Below are 26,476 nucleotides of genomic sequence, written 5' to 3' on the forward strand. Positions count from 1 at the left end.
AAAAATGAAAAACAAACCAATCAGCACAAATAGTGAGAAAGGGTCGTGTTACTGAAATCAAACACTAAATTAAAATCTAGGTGTTTATTCTTGCCCTATGAGAAACTAATTTTTGAGAAGAGGACCTAGAACACTAAGCAGAGAAATGAAAGTCTCTTCAGCCTGGTAAAACTGGGTTAGAATGTGCAAATGAAACTGAGCCACCACAGATCACCAGGTTCAGCACTGTTCCACTTCTCATAAAGCTTTTCCCCATGCAGCTACCTCTATGTGGTGGCCAGAGTCACTGCACATAGGCCATCTCCTACCCCCTTCTATTACATTTAAAGTGCCCGCATGTGTTGAATATACACAGAGAAAGAGTTTGAAATACCAAGCCATTAATAGAGCTACCTGAGTTACATGAGAGAAGAAACAGGGAAACACCTGGGGGAAAGAGTCATTGAGAGGAAGTTTTTACAAATACTTGCTTTTTCAAAGGCAAGGGATTTTCTGAGGTAAATACACTGTAATTGCCTATACCATGTATAAACATACGGTATCTTCATAAGCATTACATAAAGTCTCTACAGATGCTTTTATTTCAATAAACTCTAGTAATATAAACATATAAAGTTCAATGCTAAAGTCATATGAAATAAAGGAATCGCCACTGCTACACTTTTAAAACAAACATTAGTATTCAGAACAGAATTCTTAATCTTCAATATAAAACATACACTTATAAAATAGAGTTTGCAGTTGTAGATAAGAGTTCCTCACAAGGGAGTCCAGCGGTTAGTGCAGCGGGTTAAGTGCAGGTGGCACAAAGCACAAGGACCAGCATATGGATCCTGGTTCGAGCCCCCGGCTCCCCATCTGCAGGGGAGTCACTTCACAAGCAGTGAAGCAGGTCTGCAGGTGTCTTTCTCTCCCCCTGTCTTCCCCTCCCCTCTCCATTTCTCTTTGTCCTGTCTAACAACAATGACATCAATAACAACAACAATAATAACTACAACAATAAAACAAGGGCAACAAAAGAGAAAATAAATATTTTTTTAAAAAAGAGTTCCTCACGTTAAAGGCCACCTTTATCAAATGCTTCCAATACACTATAGATGAAGAGAAATTCTAAAGGAAAATGCTACGCCTTAATATAGAAGGTAAACGAGGGAGCCAGGAGATGATAGAGCACACAGCCTATCATGAGCAAGAACCTGAGCCACAGCCCTTGGCCACCACATACAAGCATCATCTAGAGGTGAAACTTCACAAAGCTTCTCTCTCTGTGTGTCTCTCCCTCTCTTTCACCTACTATCTGAAAAAGAAGTTCACCAGGATCAGGGGAATCATGCCATCACAGAACTCCACTGTGTGTGTGGGGGGCGGGCACGAATGGAGAGAGAGAGGACCACTCGGTATCCCAAATGAATTTCAGTCTTAGGGTCAGGATGGTGGAATCGTGTCTTATCTGATGAATTAGAAGAACAACGAATCTGAAGATATTATCTGCAGCGGGGGCGGGGGGACTATCAGTAAAAACGAAGACAGATGTAAGAGAACAGCAAGAAACCTGTTTCCTATCCTGGCCACAGAGACAGTGACCTATACAAAGAGATGGAGACAGAGATGCTGAAAGCGCTTTCTCAGCCAGTAAGAACCAAAAGAATAAGCAATGAACTCAACAATTCTAACACTGCATTAGGATACAGATATGAAAAGTTCCAATTACAAAGACAAGGTTTTTTTTTTTGTTTTGTTTTTTGGTTTATTTTATTTTATTTTTATATTTATTTATTCCCTTTTGTTGTCCTTGTTTTATTGTTGTAGCTATTATTGATGTCATTGTTGTTGGATAGGACAGAGAGAAATGGAAAGAGGGGGGAAAGCAGAGAGGGGGAGAGAAAGACAGACACCTGTAGACCTGCTTCACCACCTGTGAAGTGACTCCCCTGCAGGTGAGGAGTCGGAGGCTCGAACCAGGATCCTTACGCTGATCCTTGCACTTTGTGCCACGTGTGCTTAACCCTCTGTGCTACCACCCAACTCCCACAAAGACAGTTTTGAAATTCTTTGTAGTAAAAACAATAACTGGAAGAAAAATGATTGTCAACACATAGCTACAAAGTTTTATTTTAAGAATTGTTTGTAATTTATCTCAGGGGAAAAAAGAGTTTAAAAGAAAGTGTAGGAGGTCGTTGATAGTGCACCCAGTTAAGCACGGACATCACCATCCATAAGGACTCAAGTTTGAGCCCCAATCCCCACCTGCAAGGGGTTAGCTTTGCAAGCAGTGAATTAAGTCTGCAGGTATCTAGCTTTCTCTCTGCTTCTCAAGCTCCTTCTCCTCTCTCAACTTCTCTCTACCCTATCCAATAAAATAGAAAGCAGGGGAAGGAAAATACATGGCCACTGGGAGCAGCGGATTTGTAGTGCTGGCACCAATCCCCAGCTATAACCCTTATAGCAATTTTTTTAAAAATGTAGCCCAAGGTATTAATTCTATCTGCTTTGCAAAGGTATAAAATGTAATAGTCATTTCCTCAATCTATTTTCAACTTACAATTTCCAGATACTGAAAAAGTATACTCTTATGTATCAGAGTTTATGAGATCACTTATAAAGCAGTAATGATTACAAAACACAAAGTTTCCTTTCTGAAGTTATATAAAAACTCTGATCTCATGTGAGGACAGATAAGTATGTTTATCTAAGGAGGCAAACACAAGGTAGTTAAGTGGTTTGTTCACATTCCGAGATTCCCCATAATGGGGACAGTTTTGCCTAGTTCCTCTAGAAATGAACTTCATTTTTCTTTCAGTTAGCGTTTCTGAACCTAAATAGCTGTTTTTTAGATAAAGGTGTGTGTGTGGGGGGGAACCTACCATAGCGTCAAAGCTTCCTTCACAGGCAAGAGTCGGACCTGGGTTGAAAGCGGTACACTATCCACGTGAGCTATTTCACTGGTCCTCTGAAATCACTCTTAGGCTCCATCCACCTCCCGAAATGCTTTTGTTCTTGACCAAAATGTCTCTTTGGCTCTCCAGTATGCACAGAATGAAGGCTATGTTCTAACACTGAAGGCCCTTTATGCTCTCAGCTAAATCTACCCTCCCAATCATTGTCCAATACCACAGGACTGCAACTAGTTTTCAGTTTCCAGAAGAAACACTTTTCACCAATCTCCAGTTAATAGCATAGTATTTCCTGCTATACTGAAGTTCCTTTCCTCTTCACTCCTAAAATTCTCACTCATGCCGGCCAGAAGGTGAGTTCACCAGGGAGAGTATGTGTCTTAGCACACAGGTGACTCGGGTTCAAACCCTGGCACTACATGAAAAGTATACTACTGAGAAGTTTAGTGTGCCATGCTGTCTCTCCTGCTTCCTTTCCTTCTCTCTCCATATCTCTCTCTCTCTCTCCTCTCTGCCCCTGCTTCTGCCTTTGCCTCCTCTGTCTCTGCCTCTTCTACCCCTTCTGCTTCTACCTCCTCTGCCTCTGCCTCTGTCTCCTCTGCCTCTGTCTCCTCTGCCTCTTCTACCTCCTCTGCCTCTTCTACCTCTGCCTCCTCTGCCTCTGCCTCCTCTGCCTCTGCCTCCTCTGCCTCCTCTGCCTCTGCCTCCTCCGCCTCTGCCTCCTCTGCCTCCTCTGCCCCTGCCCCTGCCTCTGGAGGAAAAAGCATAAACAGTGCATCTGAAGTTTCAGTTCTGGCAAAAAAAAAAAAAAGGGGGGGGGGAATCAAGCTCATTTCACTCATTGTTAGAGATATTTCCTAGTGTCTGACTCTGAATTCCTATGGCACAGTCCACCTCTACACACATCTGACTTTAGTGAGAGCTTTCTGTACGTGTTGTAAGGGTGTATCTTACTAGTGTACATGCCTAACACTGCTAATCCTCACCTTCCATATGATTTCAATGAAGAGTCTATTAGATCCTCTTAACCGGAAGTGGTCATTTGAAGTAGGTAGGGCCATATCATTCATTACCTTAACTCTTCCCAGTAAGAAATAGCTCTCTCATTCAAGAAGAGGTGAAGGAGGTGACTTTATCATTTTTAAGAGCTGAGTAGTATTTCACTGAGTACATATACCACAGCTATCTTAGCCACTCATCTGTTGTTGGACACCTAGGGTATTTCCAAGTTTGGGCCTACTACAATCCGTGCTGCGTTTGTGGGTGTGTTTGCTTCCTTGGGATCTACCCAGGAGAGGAATCATGGGTCACAGGGTAGGTCCACTTCTAGCCTTCTGAGGGTTCTCCAGGCTGCTCTCCTCAGGGGTTGGCCTAATTTACATTCCCACCAGCAGTGCAGGAAGGTTCCTTTGTCCCCACAGTCTCTCCAACATTTGTATCTGTCTGTCCTTTCTGATGTATGACATCTTGGATTGAGCTTGAAGGAATCATGTTAAGTAAGACAAACCAGAAAAAGAAGGATGAATATGGGATGATCTGACTCACTGGCAGAACTTCAGAAACAAGAACATAAAGGGGAAACAAAATAAAACTTGAACTGATTGGGTATATTGCACCAAGGCAAAGGATTCTCTGGAAAGAGGACATGGAGAGGAATGGGGGGGGGAGGTGTCCTGAGGTCCTGTTGCATGATGATGGAGAGGAATGGGGGGGTGTCCTGAGGTCCTGTTGCATGATGATGGAGAGGAATGGGGGGGATGTCCTGAGGTCCTGTTGCATGATGATGGAGAGGAATGGGGGGGATGTCCTGAGGTCCTGTTGCATGATGATGGAGAGGAATGGGGGGGGATGTCCTGAGGTCCTGTTGCATGATGATGGAGAGGAATGGGGGGGGGATGTCCTGAGGTCCTGTTGCATGATGATGGAGAGGAATGGGGGGGGATGTCCTGAGGTCCTGTTGCATGATGGAGAGGAATGGGGGGGTATCCTGAGGTCCTGTTGCATGATGATGGAGAGGAATGGGGGGGGGATGTCCTGAGGTCCTGTTGCATGATGATGGAGAGGAATTGGGGGGGGTGTCCTGAGGTCCTGTTGCATGATGATGGAGAGGAATGGGGGGGGGATATCCTGAGGTCCTGTTGCATGATGATGGAGAGGAATGGGGGGGATGTCCTGTGGTCCTGTTGCATGATGATGGAGAGGAATGGGGGGGTGTCCTGAGGTCCTGTTGCATGATGATGGAGAGGAATGGGGGGGTTGTCCTGAGGTCCTGTTGCATGATGATGGAGAGGAATGGGGGGGGATATCCTGAGGTCCTGTTGCATGATGATGGAGAGGAATGGGGGGGTGTCCTGAGGTCCTGTTGCATGATGATGGAGACGCACTTAAGGGGGTGAGAGTGTTTTGCATAGACCTATCACAGCAAGATGGGAAGTTGTTCCATGTACGAACAGCTGTACTGTAAACCACTAACTTCCCAATTAAAAAAATAATAAATAGCCTTTTCCTCTTCCATCATGCACTGTATAGATGTAGTCCCAGAGCTGCCAACAACAAAAGGAGTAATCTAAAGAAAGAAATTACATCAAGACAGAGTATAATGCATAGAGATCTTGATAGAAAAGAAAGAAAAAATGAGTATGAAAAATCCAAAACCAATGGTCCATATGTGCAACCTTGGGAGAACTGCTGTAGCTTGCAATGGAGGGACTGGGGATCCAGAACTCTGGTGGAGGAAATGGTGTGGAGTTGTACCCGTTATCTTGTAATTCTGGAAATCAATATTAAATCACTAATTTGAAAAACCACAAGTAGTATCATAGTCCTAAGATTTCCATAAGATCAGAATGCAAGGATGCCTACTTTCACCTAGTCAATATAGTATTAGAAGTTATAGTCAGAACCACCAGGCAAGAAAAAGAAAGATGCACCCCCAAAATATAACTATATCTCTTTTCTTTTTTTAATTTTTATTTATAAAAAGGAAACACTGACAAAAGCTATAGGATCAGAGGGGTACAACTCCATACAATTCCCATCACCAGAACTCTGCATCCCATCCCCTCCCTTGAAAGCTTTTCTATTTTTTATCCTTCTGAGAGTATGGACCCAGGGTCATTATGGAGTACAGGTCTGGCTTCTGTAATTGCTTCCCCACTGAACATGGGCGTTGGCAGGCTGATCCATACTCCCAGCCTGTCTCTCTCTTTCCCCAGTGAGGTGGGGCTCTGGGGAAGCGGGGCTCCAGGACACATTGGTGGAGTTGACTGCCCAGGGAAGTACAGTTGGCATCATGGTAGCATCTGGAACCTGGTGGCTGAAAGAAGAGTTAACATATAAAGCCAAACACATTGTTGACTAATCATGAGCCTAAAGGCTAGAATATTGCAGGTGAAGATTTGGGGGTCTCCGTTTTGTAGATAGTTAGTAGTCCTATTTTAGTTATATTCCAAAGGGCCCATGACTATACTAGTTTTTTCTTTTTCTTTTCCTGAGCCTGACATCTGATATGCAGGTGGATCCAATTTCTTGTCTGGGGAGATGATGTCATGGCTAGGAAGAGAGCAGCTCCTAAATCGATGGGGTTTACAGTCAACAATATTTATACACCTTTCCCATATATCACTTTTCAAATAAAGTGAGTGAGACATATATATACATGGAGAGAGAGGGGAGAGAGAGAGGAGAGAGGGAGAGAGAGAGAGAGAGAGAATAAATACAGAGCTATCATAACAAACAGAAACTCAAACATTTAAGAATATAAATACTAATGCTCAAAAATCAATTGTACTGGATTGGGGTCAGGTGGTGGTGTACCTGGTAGAAGGCACACTTTACCAGATACAAACCCCTGGTCCCCACCTACACGGTGGCAGGTACAGGAGTGGTAAAGCAGTGCTGTTGGTGTCTTTCTTTCTCTTCCTCTATCTCCCCTTGCCTCTTAATTTATCTGTCTCTATTTAAAAAAGGATTGAGGGAGACTATACGTCTGCTGGGGCAAAGGATTGGCCGTGCAGGTACCGAGCCCCAGGGATAACCCTGTTCATTAATCATTTTGTCCTGTTTTTGTATCTTTCCGACTTTCAGCCATCAAACTGAAGATGCTACTAGGATTCCATCCTGACTTCCCTGGGCAGACAACCTCACCAATATATCCTGGAACCTCACCTCTGCAGAGCCTTAGGAAAGACAGAAACAGGCTAGGGGTATGGATCAACCTGCCAATGCCCATGTCCAGCAGAGAAGCAATTATAGAAGTCAGAACTCCCACCTCCTGCACCCCAAAAATAATCTTGACCCATACTCCCAGTAGGAGAGAAATGATATGGGGAAGATGACCAGAGGGCTCTGAACTCCAACTCCATCAAGACCCAGAGAGAGAAGAGGAAACGGAGGGTCATTTGGATGTAGCAGTAGGTGTATGTGTGACCTGGAAAGGAAGAGAAGATGGGGCAAAAATGGGCAAATCTATACAAATATAGTTGTAGAAATAATAGTTCACCCATATCTGCAACCTTAGGAGAACTGCTGTCACTTCCAATGGAGGGAATGGGGATTCAGAACTCTGGTGGTGGGGACAGTGTGGAGTTGTACCTGTGTTATCTTGTAATTTTGTAAATCAATATTACATCACTATGAATACAAAATTTTTAAAAGAAGCAATATATGTATTATTGATCTGCCAGAACAAGAAAGGAAGGGGGGAAAACATAATAGATGGGATAATAGCAGAAAACACGCCTACACTAACCAACAGGAAGGACATAAAGATTCAGGACCCTTACAGTCCGAAATAGAATGGACCCAGATCTATGTACATTACAGCACATCACAATTAAAATAACAAAGACTAAGGATAAAGAAAGGATCCTGATGGATGCAAAAGAAAAGTAGTTAAATACATACAGAGGCTATCCCATTAGATTATCGGATTAAATACATACAGAGGCTATCCCATCAGATTATCAGATTAAATACATACAGAAGCTATCCCATCAGATTATCAGATTTCTCCACACGAATTCAAAAAGCCAGAGGGGAATCGATATATATATATATATAGTACTCCATGAGAAAGGTTTCTTAAAAGAATTCTTTTTTAATATTTTGTTTTGATTTAATTATTCATTGAATAGAGACAGAGAAATTGAGAGGGGAGAAGGACACAGAAATGGAGAGTGACACCCACACCCTGCTCCACCACTTGTCAAGTTTCCCACCTGTAGGTGGGGACCAGGGACTTGAACCCGGGTCCTTGTGCACTGTAACATGTGTGCTCAACTAAGAACACCACCACCTTGCCCCACGACAAAAATATTTTTGCCAAGAATACTCTACCTGCCAGACTGTCATTCATACTAACTGGAGGGATAAAAACTTTCTCAGACAAGCAACAGTTGAAGGAATAAATTATTACCAAAACTGCTCTACAAGAAGTTCCAAAAGGGCTCCTATAAACAATAATAGTAACAACAATAACAAAATGTTGCTCGTAAGAACATCCAAGACAAGTCTAGAATAATGGCATTTGAAATATCTTAAATCTACAATATCAGTAAATATCAACATTCTGAATTTGACCATTTAAAGGCACAGAATAAGAAGAAGGAACAGAAAATATAACCCAACTATGTGTTGTCTGCAGGAATGCCACCTAATCTGGCAGGATAAAAACATATTCAAGGGATGTGGGTAGTGGTGCACCAGGTTAAGGGCACAAGGACCCGAGCCCCTGGCTCCCCACCTGCACGGGGGGACAATTCACAGGCGGTGAAGCAGGTCTGCAGGTGTCTTGTCTTTCTCCCTCCCTCTCTGCCTCCCCCTCTTCTCTCAATTTCTCTCTGTCCTATCCAATTAAAAAATGGGGGGGAAGAAGGGAAAAAATGGCCACCAAGAGTGGTAGATTCGTAGTGCTGACACCTAGCCCCAGCAACTGGAGGCAGGAAAAAAAAAAAAAAAAGATTCAAACTGAAAGGATGAAAACCATCATACAATCTCATAAACCACAAAAAAGGGACTGGTCTGCTATACTTGTATCTGCTGCAATAGACTTTAAAATAAATAAAATAGTTAAAAATAAAGATGGACACTATATAGTACTCAGAGGATCAAGAGAACTAACAATTATGAACATCTATTCACCCAGTCCACATGGAATATTCTCAAGGTAGGGGGCTGGGCAGCAGTGTACCGGGTTAAGCGCACATGGTGTGAAGCACAAGGACATGCTCAAGGAATATTCTCAAGGATAGACCTATGACAGGCCACAAAGACAGTGTTCGTAAATTTAAGAGCACTGAGTTCATCCTAAGGGCCTTCTCAGACCACAATGGAATTAAACTAACGTTCAATAACAAACAGATAATTAGAAAAACTCCCAAATATGGTAATTCAACAGTAGCTCAAAAAGGATATACAGGAAGAAATTTAAAAGTTCTTAGGAGCAAATTAAAAAGAAGATAAGCTATCAGAATATTTGCAACACAGCTAATAGAGAAATTCATAGCCATGCAGGCACAGATTAGGAAACAGGAAAAGGTTTAAATAAACAACCTGACTGCATACCTCCAGTAGTTAGAAGAACACAAAAACCGAAATCAAGCAGGAGTAAAATGCAAAAGGTAAGGTGGAAATAATTAACATTGAAAGCAAAAGAGCCATACAAAAGATCAATTAAGCTAAGTGCTGACTCTTTGAAAAAGGAAAAATATTAATAAAACCAGGGAGCCCGGCAGTGGTGCAGAAGGTTAAGTGCACATGGTGCCAAGCACAAGGACCGGTGTAAGGTTCCCGGTTTGAGCCCCCAGCTCCCCACCGGCAGAGGGGTCGCTTCACAAGCAGTGAAACAGGTCTGCAGGTGTCTTTCTCTCCCCCCTCTCTATCTTCCTCTCCTCTCTCCATTTCTCTCTGTCCTATCCAATGACATCAATAACAACAATAATAATGATGATGATAAATAAGGGCAACAAAAGGGAAAAAATTGAAAAATTAATAAAACCTGGGCCAGACTCAACTAAAAAACAGGGAGACTCAAATAAATTGGATTATAAATAAAAGAGGAGATATCACTGCACTGGGGGGGGCTGAGTGGTGGCACACCTGGTTGAGCCTGCATGTTACAACGTTCAAGGACCAAGGTTTGAATCCCCAGGGCCCACCCAGAGAGTCAGGTGGTAGTGGTCAAGCACGTGAGGCACAAAGTGCAAGGACCAGGTAAGGATCCCGGTTCAAAGTCCCCAGTTCCCTAACTGCAGGGGAGTCACTTCACAAGCAATAAAACAGGGTCTTTCTCTCCCGCTCTCTGTCTTCCCCTCCTCTCTCCATCTCTCTCTGTCCTATCTAACAACAACGGCATCAATAACAATAACAATAATAAAAAGGGGCAACAATAAGAAAAATAAATATTTTTAAAAAATTTTAAATCACCCAAATAGACTCCTTGTGGCATGGGAAGAGATCTTTCCATGCCATACATCAGACAAAGGGTTAATAACCAAAATATATAAAGAGCTCATCAAGCTCAGCAACAAATAAAGAACCCCGTCCAAAAAAAGCAGGGAGAGGATACAAACAGAATATTCACTGAAGAAGAGATCCAAAGGGACCAACAGAAATATGAAAAAAATGCTCAAAGTCACTACTTATCAGAAAAGTGCAAATAAAGACAACAATGAGATACACTTTGCTCCTGTGAGAACGTCGTGCCTTTCAAAGGACAGCAACCATGAGTGTTGGGGAGGCTGCAGGAGTAAAGCGAAACTTTTACACTGCTGGTGGGACCATAAGTGCATCAAAAGTCTTTCTTTATGAAAAGTTCCTTCAACCCACTGACATATGAGAAAGTGCTCCCCATCACAATTATTATTCAAGAAATTCAGGTTAAGATCACCATGAGGTACTACCTGGTGGCAGTGAATACATCTGTCATAGAAAGAGTAATGCCGAGTGTTGGTGAAGGTGTTGAAGAAAATGAATTTTGTTCAACCGTTGGTGGGAATAAAAACTGATGCAGTCACTACAGAAAACACTATGCTGGGTCCTTAAGGAAATAAAAACATAAATACCCCCTACACACCTATGGACAGCTAACTATTAAGTGGAAAAAGGAGAGTCTCTTCAACAAATGGGCTTGAGAAAATTGGGTTGAAATGTGAAGAAGAATGAAACTGAACCACAACATTTCACCACACACAAAAAATAAACTTAAACTGTACCAAGGACTTGGATGTTAGACCAAAAACTACCAGATACTTAGGAGAAATACTGGCTGCACTTTTTTCCATCTAAATTTTATAGGCATCTTCAATGATGCAAATCCAATTGCAAGGAAAACTAGAACAAAAATCTACCACTGAGACTACATCAAACTGAAAAGCTTCTGCATGCAAAAGGAACCACTTACAGAATGGGAGAAGATATTCACCCGCCGTACATCAGACAAAAGGCTAATAAGCAGAATAAATAAAGAGCTCACCAAACTCAGCAACAACAACAACAACAAAAATGACCAACCAAAAATGGAGAGATGATATGAACAGAATATCCACCAAAGAAGAGATCCAAAAGGCCAACATACATATAAAAATTGTTCCAAATCAGTCTGAGAAACACAAATGAAGGTAGCAATGAGATGCCACTCCACTCCGGTGAGAATGCCACACATCAGAAAGGACAGCAACAACTAGGGGCCGGGAGGTGGCACACCCATTAAGCACATACAGTACTAAGCACGGGGACCAGTGCAAGGATCCGGGTTCGAGCCCCAGCTCCCCACTTGCAGATGGGACGCTTCACAAGTGGCAAAGCAGGTCTGCAGGTGTCTTTTTCTCTCCCTCTCCATCTTCCCTGCTACTCTCAATTTCTCTGTCCAGTCCAATAAAATGGAAAAAATGGCCACCAAGAATAGTGCACTCATAGTGCTGGCACTGAGCCCCAGCAATTACCCTGGAGGCAAAGAAAAAAGGGGGGCTGGTGGTGGCGCAGCTGGTTGAGCACACGTTATAATGCATAAGAACCCAGGTTCAAGCCCCTGGTCCCCACCTGCAGGGAGAAAGCGTTGTAAGTGGTGAAGCAATGCTGCAGGTGTCTCTCTGTCTCTCTCCTTCTCTATCACCCACCTCTCTCTCGATTTCTAGCTGTCTCTATCCAATAAATAAATAAAGATAGTAAAAATGTCTTAAGAAAAAAAGGGGGTAGCAACAGCAAATGCTGGCGAGGTTGTGGGGGTAAAGGAACACTCCTGCACTGCTGGTGATAATGTAATTTGGCCCAACCCCTGTGGACAACAGTCTGGAGAACGCTCAGAAAGTTGCAAATGGACATACGCTTGATTCCTCTCCTTAGGATACATCCTAAGGAACAAAAAACACTCATCCACAAAGACCTGCATATACCCATGTTCAAAGCAGCAAAATCTGTAACAGTCAAACCCTGGAAGCAACCCAGATGTCTACCAACAGATGAGCAGTATGCACAAATGATGTGGTATATAAATAAGGGACTACTACTCAGCTATTAAAAATGGCGAATTCGGGAGTCGGGCTGTAGCGCAGCGGGTTAAGCGCAGGTGGCACAAAGCACAAGGACCGGCATGAGGATCCCGGTTCGAACCCCGGCTCCCCACCTGCAGGGGAGTCGCTTCACAGGCGGTGAAGCAGGTCTGCAGGTGTCTATCTTTCTCTCCTCCTCTCTGTCTTCCCCTCCCTCTCTCCATTTCTCTCTGTCCTATCCAACAACAACGACAACAACAATAATAACTACAACAATAAAACAACAAGGGCAAAAAAAGGGAATAAATAAATAAAATAAAATATAAAAAAAACTATCATTCAAAAAAAATGGCGAATTCACCGTTTTCACCTCATCTTGGATGAAGTTTGAAGGAATCATGTTAAGTGATATATGTCAGAAAGAGGATGAATGTGGGATGATTTCACCCACAGACAGAAGTTGAGAAGTAAGAACAGAAAACACTGCAGAACTTGGGCTAATATGGTGTGCTGCACCAAAGTAAAGGATGCTGGAGGGGAGCTTCTGGTCTTGGAGCATGATGGTGGAGGAGGACCTAGGCAGGGGGTTAGTGTGTTATGCAGAAAACTGAGAAATTTTACACATGTACCAACTGCTGTATTTACTATCAACTGTAAACTATTAATCCCCCAATAAAAAAGAAAAATATTTGTATGAGAGAGAGAATTACACACACACAAGGGAGGGGAAGGGGAAAAGATAGAGCAAACGGTAAGAACAAGAACAGATCACTGCTCAGCTCTGCAACAGGGTGGGACAGTAATGACGCCTGGGACTTGTGGAGACCCAAACATAAAGGGCTGGTGTGCTGGCCACTGACTGCTGTGCTGTCTCCCCAGCCCCATAACATTATTTTAAAAGGACCTGAGTCTTCCACAAAAGGCACTACAGGGGGCGGATGGTGGCACACCTGGTTGCGCACATACATTACAATATGCAAGGGCCCAGGTTCAAGCCTCCAGTCCTCCTGCAGCAGGGAAGCTTCACAAGTGATAAAGCAGGGCTGCAGGTATCTCTCTGTCTCTCTCCTTATCACCCACTCCCCTCTTGATTTCTGGCTGTCTCTATCCAATACATAAATAAAGATAACTTTTTTAAAGGCACTACATCTCACTACAAATGAAAGGAATCACTTCAGTTTTCCATAGAGCTGATTATCTCATTTCTCTTGAATAAGTTCAATTCAGCTCAAGCCTGCAAATGTATGGCTTGCAAGAAAATCAAAAATCAATGACTGGAAAATAAAAAAGGATGATAGCTGAAGTAGCCACTGAGAAAAGAAATACACTGAAATACAATATCAAAAGAAAATACCACTTCAAGTCATTACTAGTCCAACAATCCTATAATAACATCCAAAGTTCCCTGATAGCATCATAGCCGGAAGAGAAAAGGAACTACTAAAAATGAGAAACACATGCTAGAGTTAGAAACTTCCATTGGAACTTAGTGACATACCAAACAAGTATTACTGAACATATAAAATAACCACTTTCTTTCTTAACAGCATCAAATCATCATAAAATTCAATTAAACAGCTGATGCTCAAGCAATTGAAATGAAATTTATTCTTCTCAAGAATATAGTCTTTCTGAAATTCTTAAAAATTAGACTATTAGATGAAATAATACCCTGTGCTGACAAGGGCACAGAGATACAAGTACCCTCACCACCCTGAAAATACTGAATTTCAACCAACCAATAGCTCAAAAGGCTAGGCAGATTATAGTGCATCCATATTACATACCAATTACTAAAAGACTGAACACTATGGGCATAAGAAAATATTCACAGAATAATAGATTTAAAAGAAAAGGTCTTTTTAAAAATATTTATGTATTCCCTTTTGTTGCCCTTGTTTTATTGTTGTAGTTATTATTATTGTTATTGATGTCGTCATTGTTAGGACAGAGAGAAATGCAGAGAAGAGGGGGAGACAAAGAGGGTAGAGAAAGACACCTGCAGACCTGCTTCACTGCCTGTGAAGCGACTCCCCTGCAAGTGGGGAGCCAGGGACTCGAACCAGGATCCTTATGCCGGTCCTTGTGCTTAGCGCCACCTGCGCATAACCTGCTGCGCTACTGCCCGACTCCCATTTATTAACATTTCTATAATTAGCATGCATCTTATGTAGTTAGAGGGAAAATGTTACTAAGAGAAAAAGCTAAAATACGTTCAATACACTGAATTCACAATACAGGAATAACATACTTTAGGAAAAATGCCATTAAGTTTTAACCTTGAGTTCTCTGAAAAAGTTATTCATGCAAAACACAACTTCCCCAAAGATGTCAAAGAAAATATGTAGTATTTGGGGTCAAGTACAAACTCCATCCCAATTACCTGCTACAAGATTTCTGAATCATTGTTGTATAACTGAAATTCCAAAGAACAGATTCATACTAGAGTGCTAAGGCTCCCAAAACCAGTCATTTGAACTTGGCCGTGAGCAATAAACCTTCCTAACAGGTTCAATAAAAAGAAAGACCAAGAAAAAAAAGGTATGATGTCACAAATGTTTTAAAAACCAAATACTACATTTACAACCTGCCTTCTAAAATACTATCAGGATTAACAAAACAAACTCTTCATCAGGGGTTTTTTGTTTGTTTGTTTTGTTCTCTTCATCAGGTTTAACACCTCGTTAAGTATTGACTGATTGCTTACTATGTACTAGTTTCTGAGAATGTAAATATGTCAAAATTCCCCATTCTCAGAAGTTCAATCCCCTAAAACAGAGATGCAATCAACTGCCATCTGACAGGTTAAGTGCACACTGACGCTGGCACCAGCAGGAACAAGTAACAGCACACATTTAACCAGACAGAGGCTGGAGAAGGTATCAAAGAGATGACATTTAAGGTTTTTTTTTAATTTTTTTATTGGGAGGTTAATGGTATAATTGGGAGGTTAATGGTTAAAAGTTGTTGGTACATGCATACAATTTCTCACCTTACCAAGATAGTTGTCTGAGAAACACCCTCACCCCCAAATGAGGTCCATCATCCTGTACCAGGACCTGAAAGCCCCGCCCCCCAGCCCTCTCCCTGTCCTCTTCCCAGAGTCTCTTGCTTTGGTGCAATCCACCAAACCAGTCCAAGTTTTATGTTTCCCCTTTCTGTTCTTGTTTCTTTTTTTTTTCTTAATTTTTTTCTATCTATCTTCCCTTTTGTTGCCCTTGTTGTTTTATTGTTGTAGTTATTATTGTTGTTGTTATTGATGTCATCATTGTTAGATAGGACAGAAAGAAATGGAGAGAGGAGGGGAAGACAGAGTGGGAAAGAGAAAGGTAAGACACCTGTAGACGGGCTTCACCACCTGTGAAGTGACCCCCCCTGCAGGTGGGGAGCCGGAGGTTTGAGCCCATCCTTAAGCCAGTCCTTGCACTTCGCACCACATGTGCTTATTAAACCACTGCGCTACCACCCAACTCCCCTGTTCTTATTTCTTTAGTTCTGCCCATGAATGAGATCATCCCATATTCATCCTTCTGTTTCTGGCTTATCTCACTTAAGATGATTTCTTCAAGCTCCATCCAAGTGAGGTAAAGAAGGTGACTTTAAGGGGTTGGGTGGTAGCGCAGTGGGTTAAGCGCAGGTGGCGCAAAGCGCAAAGACGGAGGAAGGATCCCGGTTCGAGCACCCGCTCCACACCTGCAGGGGAGTCACTTCACAAGCGGTGAAGCAGGTCTGCAGGTGTCTGTCTTTCTCTCCCCCTCTGTCGTCTCCTCCTCTCTCCATTCCTCTCTGTCCTATCCAACAACAAACGACATCAATAACAACAATAATAATAGCCACAACAATGGTAAAACAACCAAGGTAACAAAAAAAAGGGGGGGGAATGGCCTCCAGGAGCAGTGGATTCGTGGTACAGGCATCGAGCCCCGGCAATAACCCTGGAGACAAAAAAAAAAGGTGACTTTAAGTACTTTTAGTTGGTATTCCCTAGGTAGAGAAAGGTAGTCGTGACATTCATGTCACATTATAGCAACATGAACAAAGTTACCAAGGTAAAAAAAGTTCCAGGACTGTCTGGATAAAGATGATTAGTCCTTATACTTGGATCTAGAGTGTAGGGAATATGCAAAGAACTTCAGGAACAGAACTCAAGAACAGTTTTATTCTATCCTCCCTCCTGCGCATGAAGAGAATAGTGAGTGTAACGTAGTTTCAGTGCAAATATTTTTGTCATTCTTTGTTGGTATGCATGAGACCCCTTCTGTTTCATTTGGTTTAAATCCCCCCTGCTTATCACTCTGATTTTCACTTTTCTCTCCACCCTCTCTATGTCACATCCTGTTTCCACCCTACTTGGCAAGTATATATAAAGATAGCATTGTGAGTTTTGGGGTACTTTAGTTTAGCTTAGCTCGGCTTAGATTGTGCTGCGTCCTGCATGAATAAAGAGATACTGCCTACAGCTCAACCATGAGTCCCTGGTCGTCTGTTACCCGCCCGTGAAGCCAGCCCGGCGAAAACAACATAACCCGCCGAAAACAACAATTCTTCACACTTAAAGTAATCTACAAACGCATCCTGCACTCTTTACCCTCCCTGGTCATATACCATAATTTGGTCAGGAGTTCATGCTAACCCCAAACACCATCAAATTCAAAAAGGTAGTTCTGGGAGCAAGAGGGTAGCTCTCTCAGTAGAGTACATAGGCCGCCGTACCAAGAACCCAGGTTCAGTCCTTTGGCCATCCTATGGGAGAATCTGCATGAGGGAAGCTTCACCAGTTGTAGAGAAGCACTATGGAGCAGGTATCTCTCTTTTTTGCATTTCTCTCCATCTCCCTTTCTTCCTTTATTGTAAAGTAGAATAGTCTACAGAGATGTAGAACCATGCAGGCATGAAGTCCTATATTAAAAAGAAAAGAAAAAAAAGTAGTACAGCTGGCACTGCGTAAAATGTCCAAGAAGCCATCCAGATAATTTGCTTTCAAAACATGATAGGGAAAGGAAAATAAATCACCCAGTGGAGCACACACTTTCTGCCCCAGTCACCACAGGGAGCACCGTGCAAAGGAGTTTCACAGTGGCAAAGTGGTGCTGTAGTATCTCTCCTCCATCTCTCCTCCTGTCTCTCACTCTCTATCTGGAAAAATGGGGGAACAGTCCTCCAGGAGGAGAGAATCGCAAAGGCACAAAGCTCTGAATGGAAAAAAAAAAAAAAAAAATACGCGCGTGCACACACACACACACACATCCGAATCTACTTGTTTATAAATGAGGCACTTCCCACTAACTAATAAATGTTTTTACTATTTTGTTAAGTTTTACCAACCACTTAGAAAAATACAAGAAACAGGTTTATCAGTACATTCAAGGAAAATTAAGAGAACAGAAAATGATAAAATACATGGGATCACAAAACCAAGCTTCAAAGATACCTGACAAGTTGTCCTGATGAGTCAAGCACAGCAAACTGAAAAGCTCCAAATGTGTACAAACTTTCTACATAGATGGTAATGATTTGTGTCTGTTGGTAACACAAAGATAAATATGGTTTTAAAAATTTATTTTTAAGAGTTTATAGCCTAAAGCAACATTAAAAAAAACAAAAGAACCATGGGTCACAAAAATCAACTCAATGAGTTACCACCATTATGGTTTTTGTTTTAGTCATCACTGGGGCTTCAACACTCCAGGCTAACTTTTTCAGATAAAAGGAGAAATGCAGAGAGACAGAGAGAAAGGGAAAGGCATCACAGAACCAAAGCTGTCTCCAATGCAGTGGGGGCTGGACTCAAACCTGGGCTGCACACATTACAGAACAAGCGCGCTATCCAGGCATGGCATTTTCCCAGCCCAATACCAATATTTCTTATTAAATAGAAATAGATCACAGTATGGCCAAGAAGTAGTTCAACAGGTAAAACACACGTCTCCGTGTGTGAGGCCTTGTGCTAGAACCCTAGTACTGTGCGAAGCACCCTAACAATCCCAGAAGTCCCCATCAGTGAAGTGTCTCTCTCTCTCTCTCCATCTTCACACTTTCTATTTCCTTCCTCTCTAAGAAGTGAAAGTGTGAAAATATGGGACTAGGGAGGCCACTTAGTAGTGGCATGCCCTGGTTTCAGTTCCTGGGCCCACGTCACAAAAAAAATTTCTGGATATTTCTTCAGATTATATTATGCAAAGTACACAGAAGTATTATATTATGAAACTTAACTTTTTCACATATGTGTATATATCTATATGAATTATTTATACATACATGAGATAATTTTAATTGTTTCTTAGAGATCAGAGTCAAAAGTTAGAAAGAAATTACAGCCAATTTAAGAAGAGAAAATAAATATACCACGGAGAGGTACAAAATAGCATAGATGTTATGCTTTCATTTTTTCTTTTAATACTTATTTATTTATTTTCCCTTTTTGTTGCTCTTGTTTTTTTATTGTTGTCGTAGTTATTATTGTTATTATTACTGATGTTGTCATTGTTGGATAGGACAGAGAGAAATGGAGAGAGGAGGGGAAGACAGAGAGGGGGAGAGAAAGACAGACACCTGCAGACCTGCTTCACCGCCTGTGAAGCGACTCCCCTGCAGGTGGGGAGCCGGGGGCTCAAACCGGGATCCTTATGCCGGTCCTTGTGCCTCGTGCCACCTGCGCTTAACCCACCGCGCTACCGCCCGACTCCCTGCTTTCTTTCTTTTTTTTTATATTTATTTATTCCCTTTTGTTGCCCTTGTTGTTTTATTGTTGAAGTTATTATTGTTGTTGTTGGATAGGACCGAGAGAAATGGAGAGAGGAGGGGAAGACAGAGAGGGGGAGAGAAAGATAGACACCTGCAGACCTGCTTCACCGCCTGTGAAGCGACTCCCCTGCAGGTGGGGAGCCGGGGACTCAAACCGGGATCCTTATGCCGGTCCTTGTGCCTCACACCACATGTGCTTAACCCACTGCGCTACCGCCTGACTATAGCATAGAATTAAAAGAATAAGATCTATCTGTGGCTGTAAAAAGAAGGGTACGGTTGATCTAGAAAAAGGTCTACAAAGATAGCAGTATAGAGATGGAGCCCTGGTATACAGAAAAAAAATCAGAGAGATGAAGTTGGGGAAAGCAACCCATGTAGAATGAATAATATGAACAAAGACATGACACCGCAAATAAAAGAATTTAATAGGTGACAAACAGTCCTGACATACGGCAGCACTTGGTATAATGAAATCCAGGTGGAAGGACTGGGGAAAGTTCAGTTTGGTTAAGTGTAAAGTACCTGTAAATATGCAGATGAGGCTGAAAAAAACAAATTGAGCCACAAGATTAAAGTGCCGGGTACATAATAAACACTTATAAATATCAACTATTCTATAGTCTTAGTTCTGGGGACTTAAACTGCATTATCTCTACAGTACCTCGCAATTCTAAACTTTTGGACTCACTAAGGGACATGATACAAACTATAAGCAGACACAGAACACGGAATTATAGGAAGGCTATACTAATAGTAAGGACATGTGTTCTAATCACAGCTACAATGAAATGGGTTCCTTCAAAAAGTGAAGGCATTGTCACCAGATGTGTTTGAAATAAAAACTAAATGCACATCTGTTTGAGATGTAATACTAAAATCTGTAATGTAGAGAAGAGGTTAGGGAGACTCACCTCTTCTGATGTTGATGCCCAAGAAGAACCAGATTGCGATTTACCAACTCCTTTTTTATTTTTTATTTTTAATATTTATTTATTTTCCATTTTGTTGCCCTTGTTGTTTAACATTGTTGTAGTTATTGTTGTTGTCGTTGTTGGATAGGACAGAGAGAAATGCAGAGAGGAGGGAAAGACAGAGAGGGGGAGAGAAAGACAGACACCTGCAGACCTGCTTCACCGCTTGTGAAGTGACTCCCCTGCAGGTGGGGAGCTGTGGGCTCGAACCGGGATCCTTATGCTGGTCCTTGTGCTTTGCGCCACATGCGCTTAACCCGCTGCACCACCGCCCAACCCCCTTACGAACTCCTTTTTAAGGAGGGAATAATGGTAGCTAAGGACGTCCACATGCCCAAACACCCCGAACTTGCAGACAAGAATGTCCCCAACCTTCACGTCATGAAGGCCGTGCAGTCTCTCAAGTCACGAGACTACATGAAGGAAGTTTGTCTGGAGGCATTTTTACTGGTATCTTACCAACGAGGGTATCCAGTACCTCCGAGATTACCTCCACCTGCCCCGTGACTGTGCCCGCCACCCTGCGTCGCAGCCAACCTGAGACTGGCAGGCCACGGCCCAAAGGTCTGGTAGGTGAGTGACCTGCAAGAGTCACACGAGGGGGAAGCTGAGAGAGACACTTACAGAAGAAGTGCTGTGCCCTACTTTAACGATGACTCTTTAGTCACTGTCAGGCCATTCCACCAGCTGGGGCCCTAATCGGGGAGTCCTGAGATTCTCAAACAGACTTGATGGGCCTAGAACTCGAATAAATCCCTCTCTCCGTTGATACCAGTCATTTCTATCAGGAACAACAAAAAAGACCCCTTTGTGGACCTTGCCCTCAACTTGGATCAACAATGGTAGAGAATGTTCCATCCTCCGAAGGGAGGCTGGACAACATACTCTATGCTACACCTGAGGAAGATGGGTCAATACTGGGGCAGCTTGGAATGTTCCTACTCATGACCACAGAATGTGAGCTCAGATCTACAGGGATGCAGAGGTCACATAGGTTCCTAAGCTGAATATGGGCCCCAGATCACATCAAATCGATGGGGTTTACGGTCAACAATATTTATACCCCTTTCCCATATTAGGGAGCTACTCTCTTCCCTGATCCAGCTTTCTGGTCCTTTACCCAGCCATGACATCATCTCCCCAGACAATAACTTGGATCCCCCTGTATATCAGATTTCAGGCTCAGGCAAAAAAAGAAAGAAAGAAAAAGAAACCAGTATAGCTACAGGCCCTTTGGAATATAACTAAAATATGCCTACTAGCCTACTAGCTATCGACAAAATGGAGGCCCCCTCCAACTCTTCATCTGCACTATTCCAGCCTTAGGTCCATGATTGTTAAACAATTTGTTTGGCTTTGTATGTTAACTCTCTTTTCAGCCACCAGGTTCCAGATGCTAGCAGGATGCGACCAGACTTCCCTGGACAGACAACCCCACCAATGTACCTTGGAGCTCCACCAATGTACCTCTGGCTTCCCCAGAGCCCTGCCCCACTAGGGAAAGAGAGAGGCAGGTTGGGAGTATTGATCGACCTGTCAACACCCATGTTCAGCGGGGAAGCAATTACAGAAGCCAGACCTTCCACCTTCTGCATCCCACAATGATCTTGAGTCCATACTCCCAGGGGGTAAAGAATAGGAAAGCTATCAGGGGAGGGGATGGGATACAGAGTTCTGGTGGTGGGAACTGTGCGAAGTTGTACGCCTCTTATCCTATGGTTTTGTCAATGTTTCCTTTTTATAAATAAAAAATTAAAAAAAAAAAAAAAAGAAGAAGTGCTGTGCCCCCTGGTGCTGACAAGAAAACTGAAGCTGGGGCTGGGTGAGCAACCAAATTCCAGTTTAGAGGCGGATTTAGTCGTGGACATGGTCAACCACCTCAGTAAAGTTGGAGGGTTTTTTGTGTGTGTTGAATAAACTTGTAGCCAGAAAAAATAATAATAAATAAAACAAAATCTGTAATGTAAAATTATGTAGTAACCATACACTAATTCCTCTATCAATGTGGGTTCTCACTCATCAACAAGAGTTCATGGGGTCCAGGTGGTGGTGCACCTGAAAAAGTGCACACATTACAGTGCACAAGGACACAGGTTCAAGCCCCCAGGTCCCACCTGCAGGGGCAAAGCTTCAAAAGTGAAGCAGTACTGCAGGTGCCTCTCTTTCTCCCTCTCCCCCTCCAATTCTCTTTGTCTCTCTCCAAAACAAATATATAAAGATAAAAAACTTGAAAGTTTAAAAAAGAGCTCATGAATGAATTCTGAAAAGAGAAGAAGCGGGGAGAAGCAAAAGGTTGAGGTTTTATTCTATTGTGAATATGCAGGGAGACACTGAACCGCATTTACTAGCATAGTAATAATCTGTACTAGAGTCTCCCAATGTGCAGCCTAGCTGGTCAGCTGCGACTGCTTGGGCCACAACTGAAACAAGCTGGCAACATACTTAAGAAATAAAATTTTAAGTTCCCAGGTTCTTCATGTGGAAAAATGCTTTTCCACATAAAATATGTGAAGAGGGGATATGTAAGATACTTCAGAGCATAATCATAAACTGGCTTATTACAGTAAAAGCACAATACTGGAATTAAAATTCTAATAACGTATCTGATGATGTTTGCACATTTGGAATAATTTCAGATCGTCTTATCAAGAATAAAGCCATAGTAATTCAAAAAAAGGTTCAAATTACAACTTAAAATTAAATTCGACACCACTGTAGAACATGACATCAATATAAAGTACTTTGAATCTCAGTGACCACTGTTTTGATATTACCATGCTTCAGAGTGTCTAAAAATGCTACTCAGGGGTCCAGGAGACAGCTCCTCTGGCAGAACAACAACCTTATCACCGAGAGGATCCCAAGTTGTCGAGCCCTGGTGCTTGAAAAAACCTGTGAATACCATAGACAGCACCAAAGGGAACTCCGTGCATAGTTCAGAAGTGGTTTTGGTGTGTCTCCTCTCTTTTCTCTCTCTCTCTCCCTCTCTCCAAGCATACAGAATCCGGGGGGAGGGGTGGGGCCCAGCCAGTTGCAGGCACATGTTAGCATGGGTAATGATCCGGGATCAAGTCCCCGCTCCCCATGTGTCTCTCTGTCGCTTTCCTTCTCTGTCTCCCCTCCCGTCTCAATTTCTCATTCCTATCAAATAAGATATAAAGAGAGGAAAATAGGAAAAACATATATATATGTGTGTGTGTGTGTGTGTGTGTGTGTGTGTGTGTGTGTGTGTGTATATTTCTTATTGCCACCAGGGTTACCACTGGGGCTTGGTTCCAGCACTACAAATCCACCACCCCCAGTGGCTATTTTTTCCTCCCCCCCTCCAGCCCCCCTCCTTTCTTCTCCTATTTTATTTGACAGGACAGAGAGAAACTGAGATGGGAGAGGGAGGGAGGCAGAGAGGGAGAGAGACATCTGCAGACCTGCTTCGCTACTTCTGTTTGTGAAGTGTTCCCCACCTCCAGCGCAGGTGGGGAGCAGGAGCTCAAACTCAGGTCCTTGTATATAGTAATGTGTGTGCTCAACTGAGTGAACCACGGCCCAGCCTCCTAGATAAAATAAATTTTAAAGAAGGCAATTATACCTAGCATATTCCTCAGGGATATTTTTAAAACTTGCCTTTGTTTTGTCTGTCCAGAATCTGTACTCATTATTAAGGCAAAGAATTCCATTGAGAAGCAGGTTAAATCTCCAGCACCACAATAACAAGAGCTCTAATTAAAAAAGTAAAAAATAAAAAAGGTGGGGGTGGGTAGGTGGGTGTTGGTGTACCCAATAGAGCACACAGGTTAGTGTGCACAAGAACCCAGGTTCAAGTCCCCAGCCCCCACATGCAGAAGGAAAAGTCATGAGCAGTGCTACAGATAACTCTCCATTTTTAAAAAGAAAAATGATGAAGGACCAGGTGGTGGTACACCCACCTGGCTGAGCGCACATGTTACAGTACACAAGGGCCCAGCTTGAGCCCCTGGTTCCCACCCGCAGGGGAAAAACTTTGCGAGTGGTGAAGCAGGGCTGCAGGTGTCTCTCTGTCTCTCTCCCTATCTCCCCCTTCCCTCTGGATTTCTGGCTGTCTCTATCAAATAAATAAATAAATATAATAAAAAAAGAAAAAGAAAAATGATGTGTGAGGTTCAAAAAAAATCATGAACATAAATGTTCCTTGGAAAAACTAAACCCCTCACCACAAATGCTAAGCACCTCCTCACTTTCCAAAGCATTAAGTCCTGGATTACTTATCGCTAAGAAAGGTACGGACTCTTTCAGAGGCTAGAAAAGCTACCATTCCCTCACATGAGACACAGCCAAAGAATCGTCTACCTTCACAAAATTTCAGTGAGCTGTAGTCTATTTTTTTTCTTTTTTTTAAAATATTTATTTTATTTATTTATTCCCTTTTGTTGCCCTTGTTGTTTTATTGTTGTAGTTATTATTGTTGTTGTCGTTGTTGGATAGGACAGAGAGAAATGGAGAGAGGAGGGGAAGACAGAGAGGAGGAGAGAAAGACAGACACCTGCAGACCTGCTTCATCGCCTGCAAAGCGACTCCCCTGCAGGTGGGGAGCCGGGGTTCGAACCGGGATCCTTATGCCGGTCCTTGTGCTTTGCGCCACCTGCGCTTAACCCGCTGCGCCACCGCCCGACTCCCGAGCTGTAGTCTATTTACCAAAAGATTTTATGAAATGTTGTGAACACTGGCTCCTTCAGATCTGGTTTCTTAGATCTATCTTACTCCCTTCAGATGTCTCTGTACAAAAATTGTTTTTAGACAGAGACAGAGAGGCAAAGAGGAGGAAGAGAAAGGGGTCTCAGTACCAAAGCTGCACATGGCAAAGCAGGACACTATCCAAGTGAGCTATTTTGCCAGCCCCACACCTTTTTAAATTATGTTTCTTTTAAGAACTCAGGATCTTTTTTAAGTGCCTGGGTAGGGTACGTGACTCAGAAAGTACTGATCAGAGCAAATTCTTCCCGTCTGTGAGGTCCTGGGCTCCACCCTGATAGCACACCGAATACGATGGAGCGCTGCTCTTCATTCTCTCTCCCCTCTTGTAACTTTTTTATTGAAAGTGTGTGTGTTTTTCCTCTCTAAGTAAAACCGAGCAAAAGGAAATCAAGCAACAAGTAAAATAGAGAAGAGAGTCAGCAGGGGGCTCACCCATAGACCACGTAGGACCTGGGTTTGAGCTCTGGACCGTCACATGGAAGTGCCTTGGGGATGGGAGAACTTCAGGATGAGTGGAGCAGTGTTGCGGTGTTTCTCCCCGTCGCTCTTATCTCTCTAACGCGTACTCTCTATCTAGAGAGAAAACCTGTGCAGGTATTAAGCCTTAGCGATAATCCTGGGCAAGAATAAATAAGCAAATTAATAAATCAGCATATGTGCTACTTTTTACATTAGAGAAAAAATAAATACATTATAGAACCAAAAGTATTCCACTGGAATTGAGGAACATTTTTATCATCTACTAAGTGGGAATGAGGAAAAGAAAAAGCAAAAAATGCCCTGGATGATTTTTTTAAATTACCTCATGACAGCAGCAGGATAAGCAAGGTGACCTTCTGAAGCAGCTTCCACTTCTAAGATGTCAAATTAATATAAATGTGCTCAAACCTTTGACACTATTCTATTCTAGGAGTATAATTACAAACATTCTCGCTTCATTTGTTTATGTTTGTTGCCGCTGCTTTAATGGGAGGAAAAAGTATTTTCCTGAGTTGAGCTTCTTTAGTTGGTAATCTGGGGTTACCGAAGATAGGAGAAGACAAGTGTTTCATGAAAGCAATTGCATTTTCTCTACTCAATTAATGCACCTAGTTTCTTAGAAGAGGAAATAAAATGGAAGGATACAAGGCTTCTCAAGCATTCATAACAAAGCAGAGATTCTTTAAGGGGAAAGGATATACAAGAAGACAAAATATGGGGCTAGGAGACAGCGTAACGGTTACGCAAAGAGACTTTCATGCCCTAGGCTCTGAGGTCCCAGGTTCAATCCCCCAGCCCCACCATAAGCCAGAGCTGAGCAGTGCTCTACTTTCTCTTTCCTCTCTCTGTATCACTCATTAAAATAAGCAAAATATTTAAAAAGGAGGAGGAGGAGGAGGAGGAGGAGGAGTCGCCAAAATAGGGGTTAAAAGATTCAGTAAAAGGCTCAGGAGATAGCTCACCCAGTAGACTGCACACCTTACCATGTGTTAAGCCCCAGGTTCAAAACCCAGCCCCAGATAGGCGTACCAAGACACCAGGGAAAGCTCCACAAATGTAGAAGCAGTGTCATGGTAATTGTTCCCTGTCTCTTCTATCTATCCCTTTCTTCTATTCACCTAGAATAGAAAGACTTGGGGCCAGGCAGTGGCACACCTGGCCAAGCACA

The 26,476-nt window shown here is 42.7% G+C and overlaps 1 protein-coding gene across 6 annotated transcripts in view; it reads right to left on the reverse strand.

The window, feature by feature from the left end:
* The window catches only part of DOCK3 (dedicator of cytokinesis 3), a 321,851-nt gene that overhangs the window by 290,526 nt on the left and 4,849 nt on the right, over nucleotides 1-26,476 (reverse strand). The window lies entirely within an intron of this gene.

The sequence above is a fragment of the Erinaceus europaeus genome, chromosome 12 (assembly GCF_950295315.1).
Source record: "Erinaceus europaeus chromosome 12, mEriEur2.1, whole genome shotgun sequence".
NCBI classification, from domain to species: domain Eukaryota; kingdom Metazoa; phylum Chordata; class Mammalia; order Eulipotyphla; family Erinaceidae; genus Erinaceus; species Erinaceus europaeus.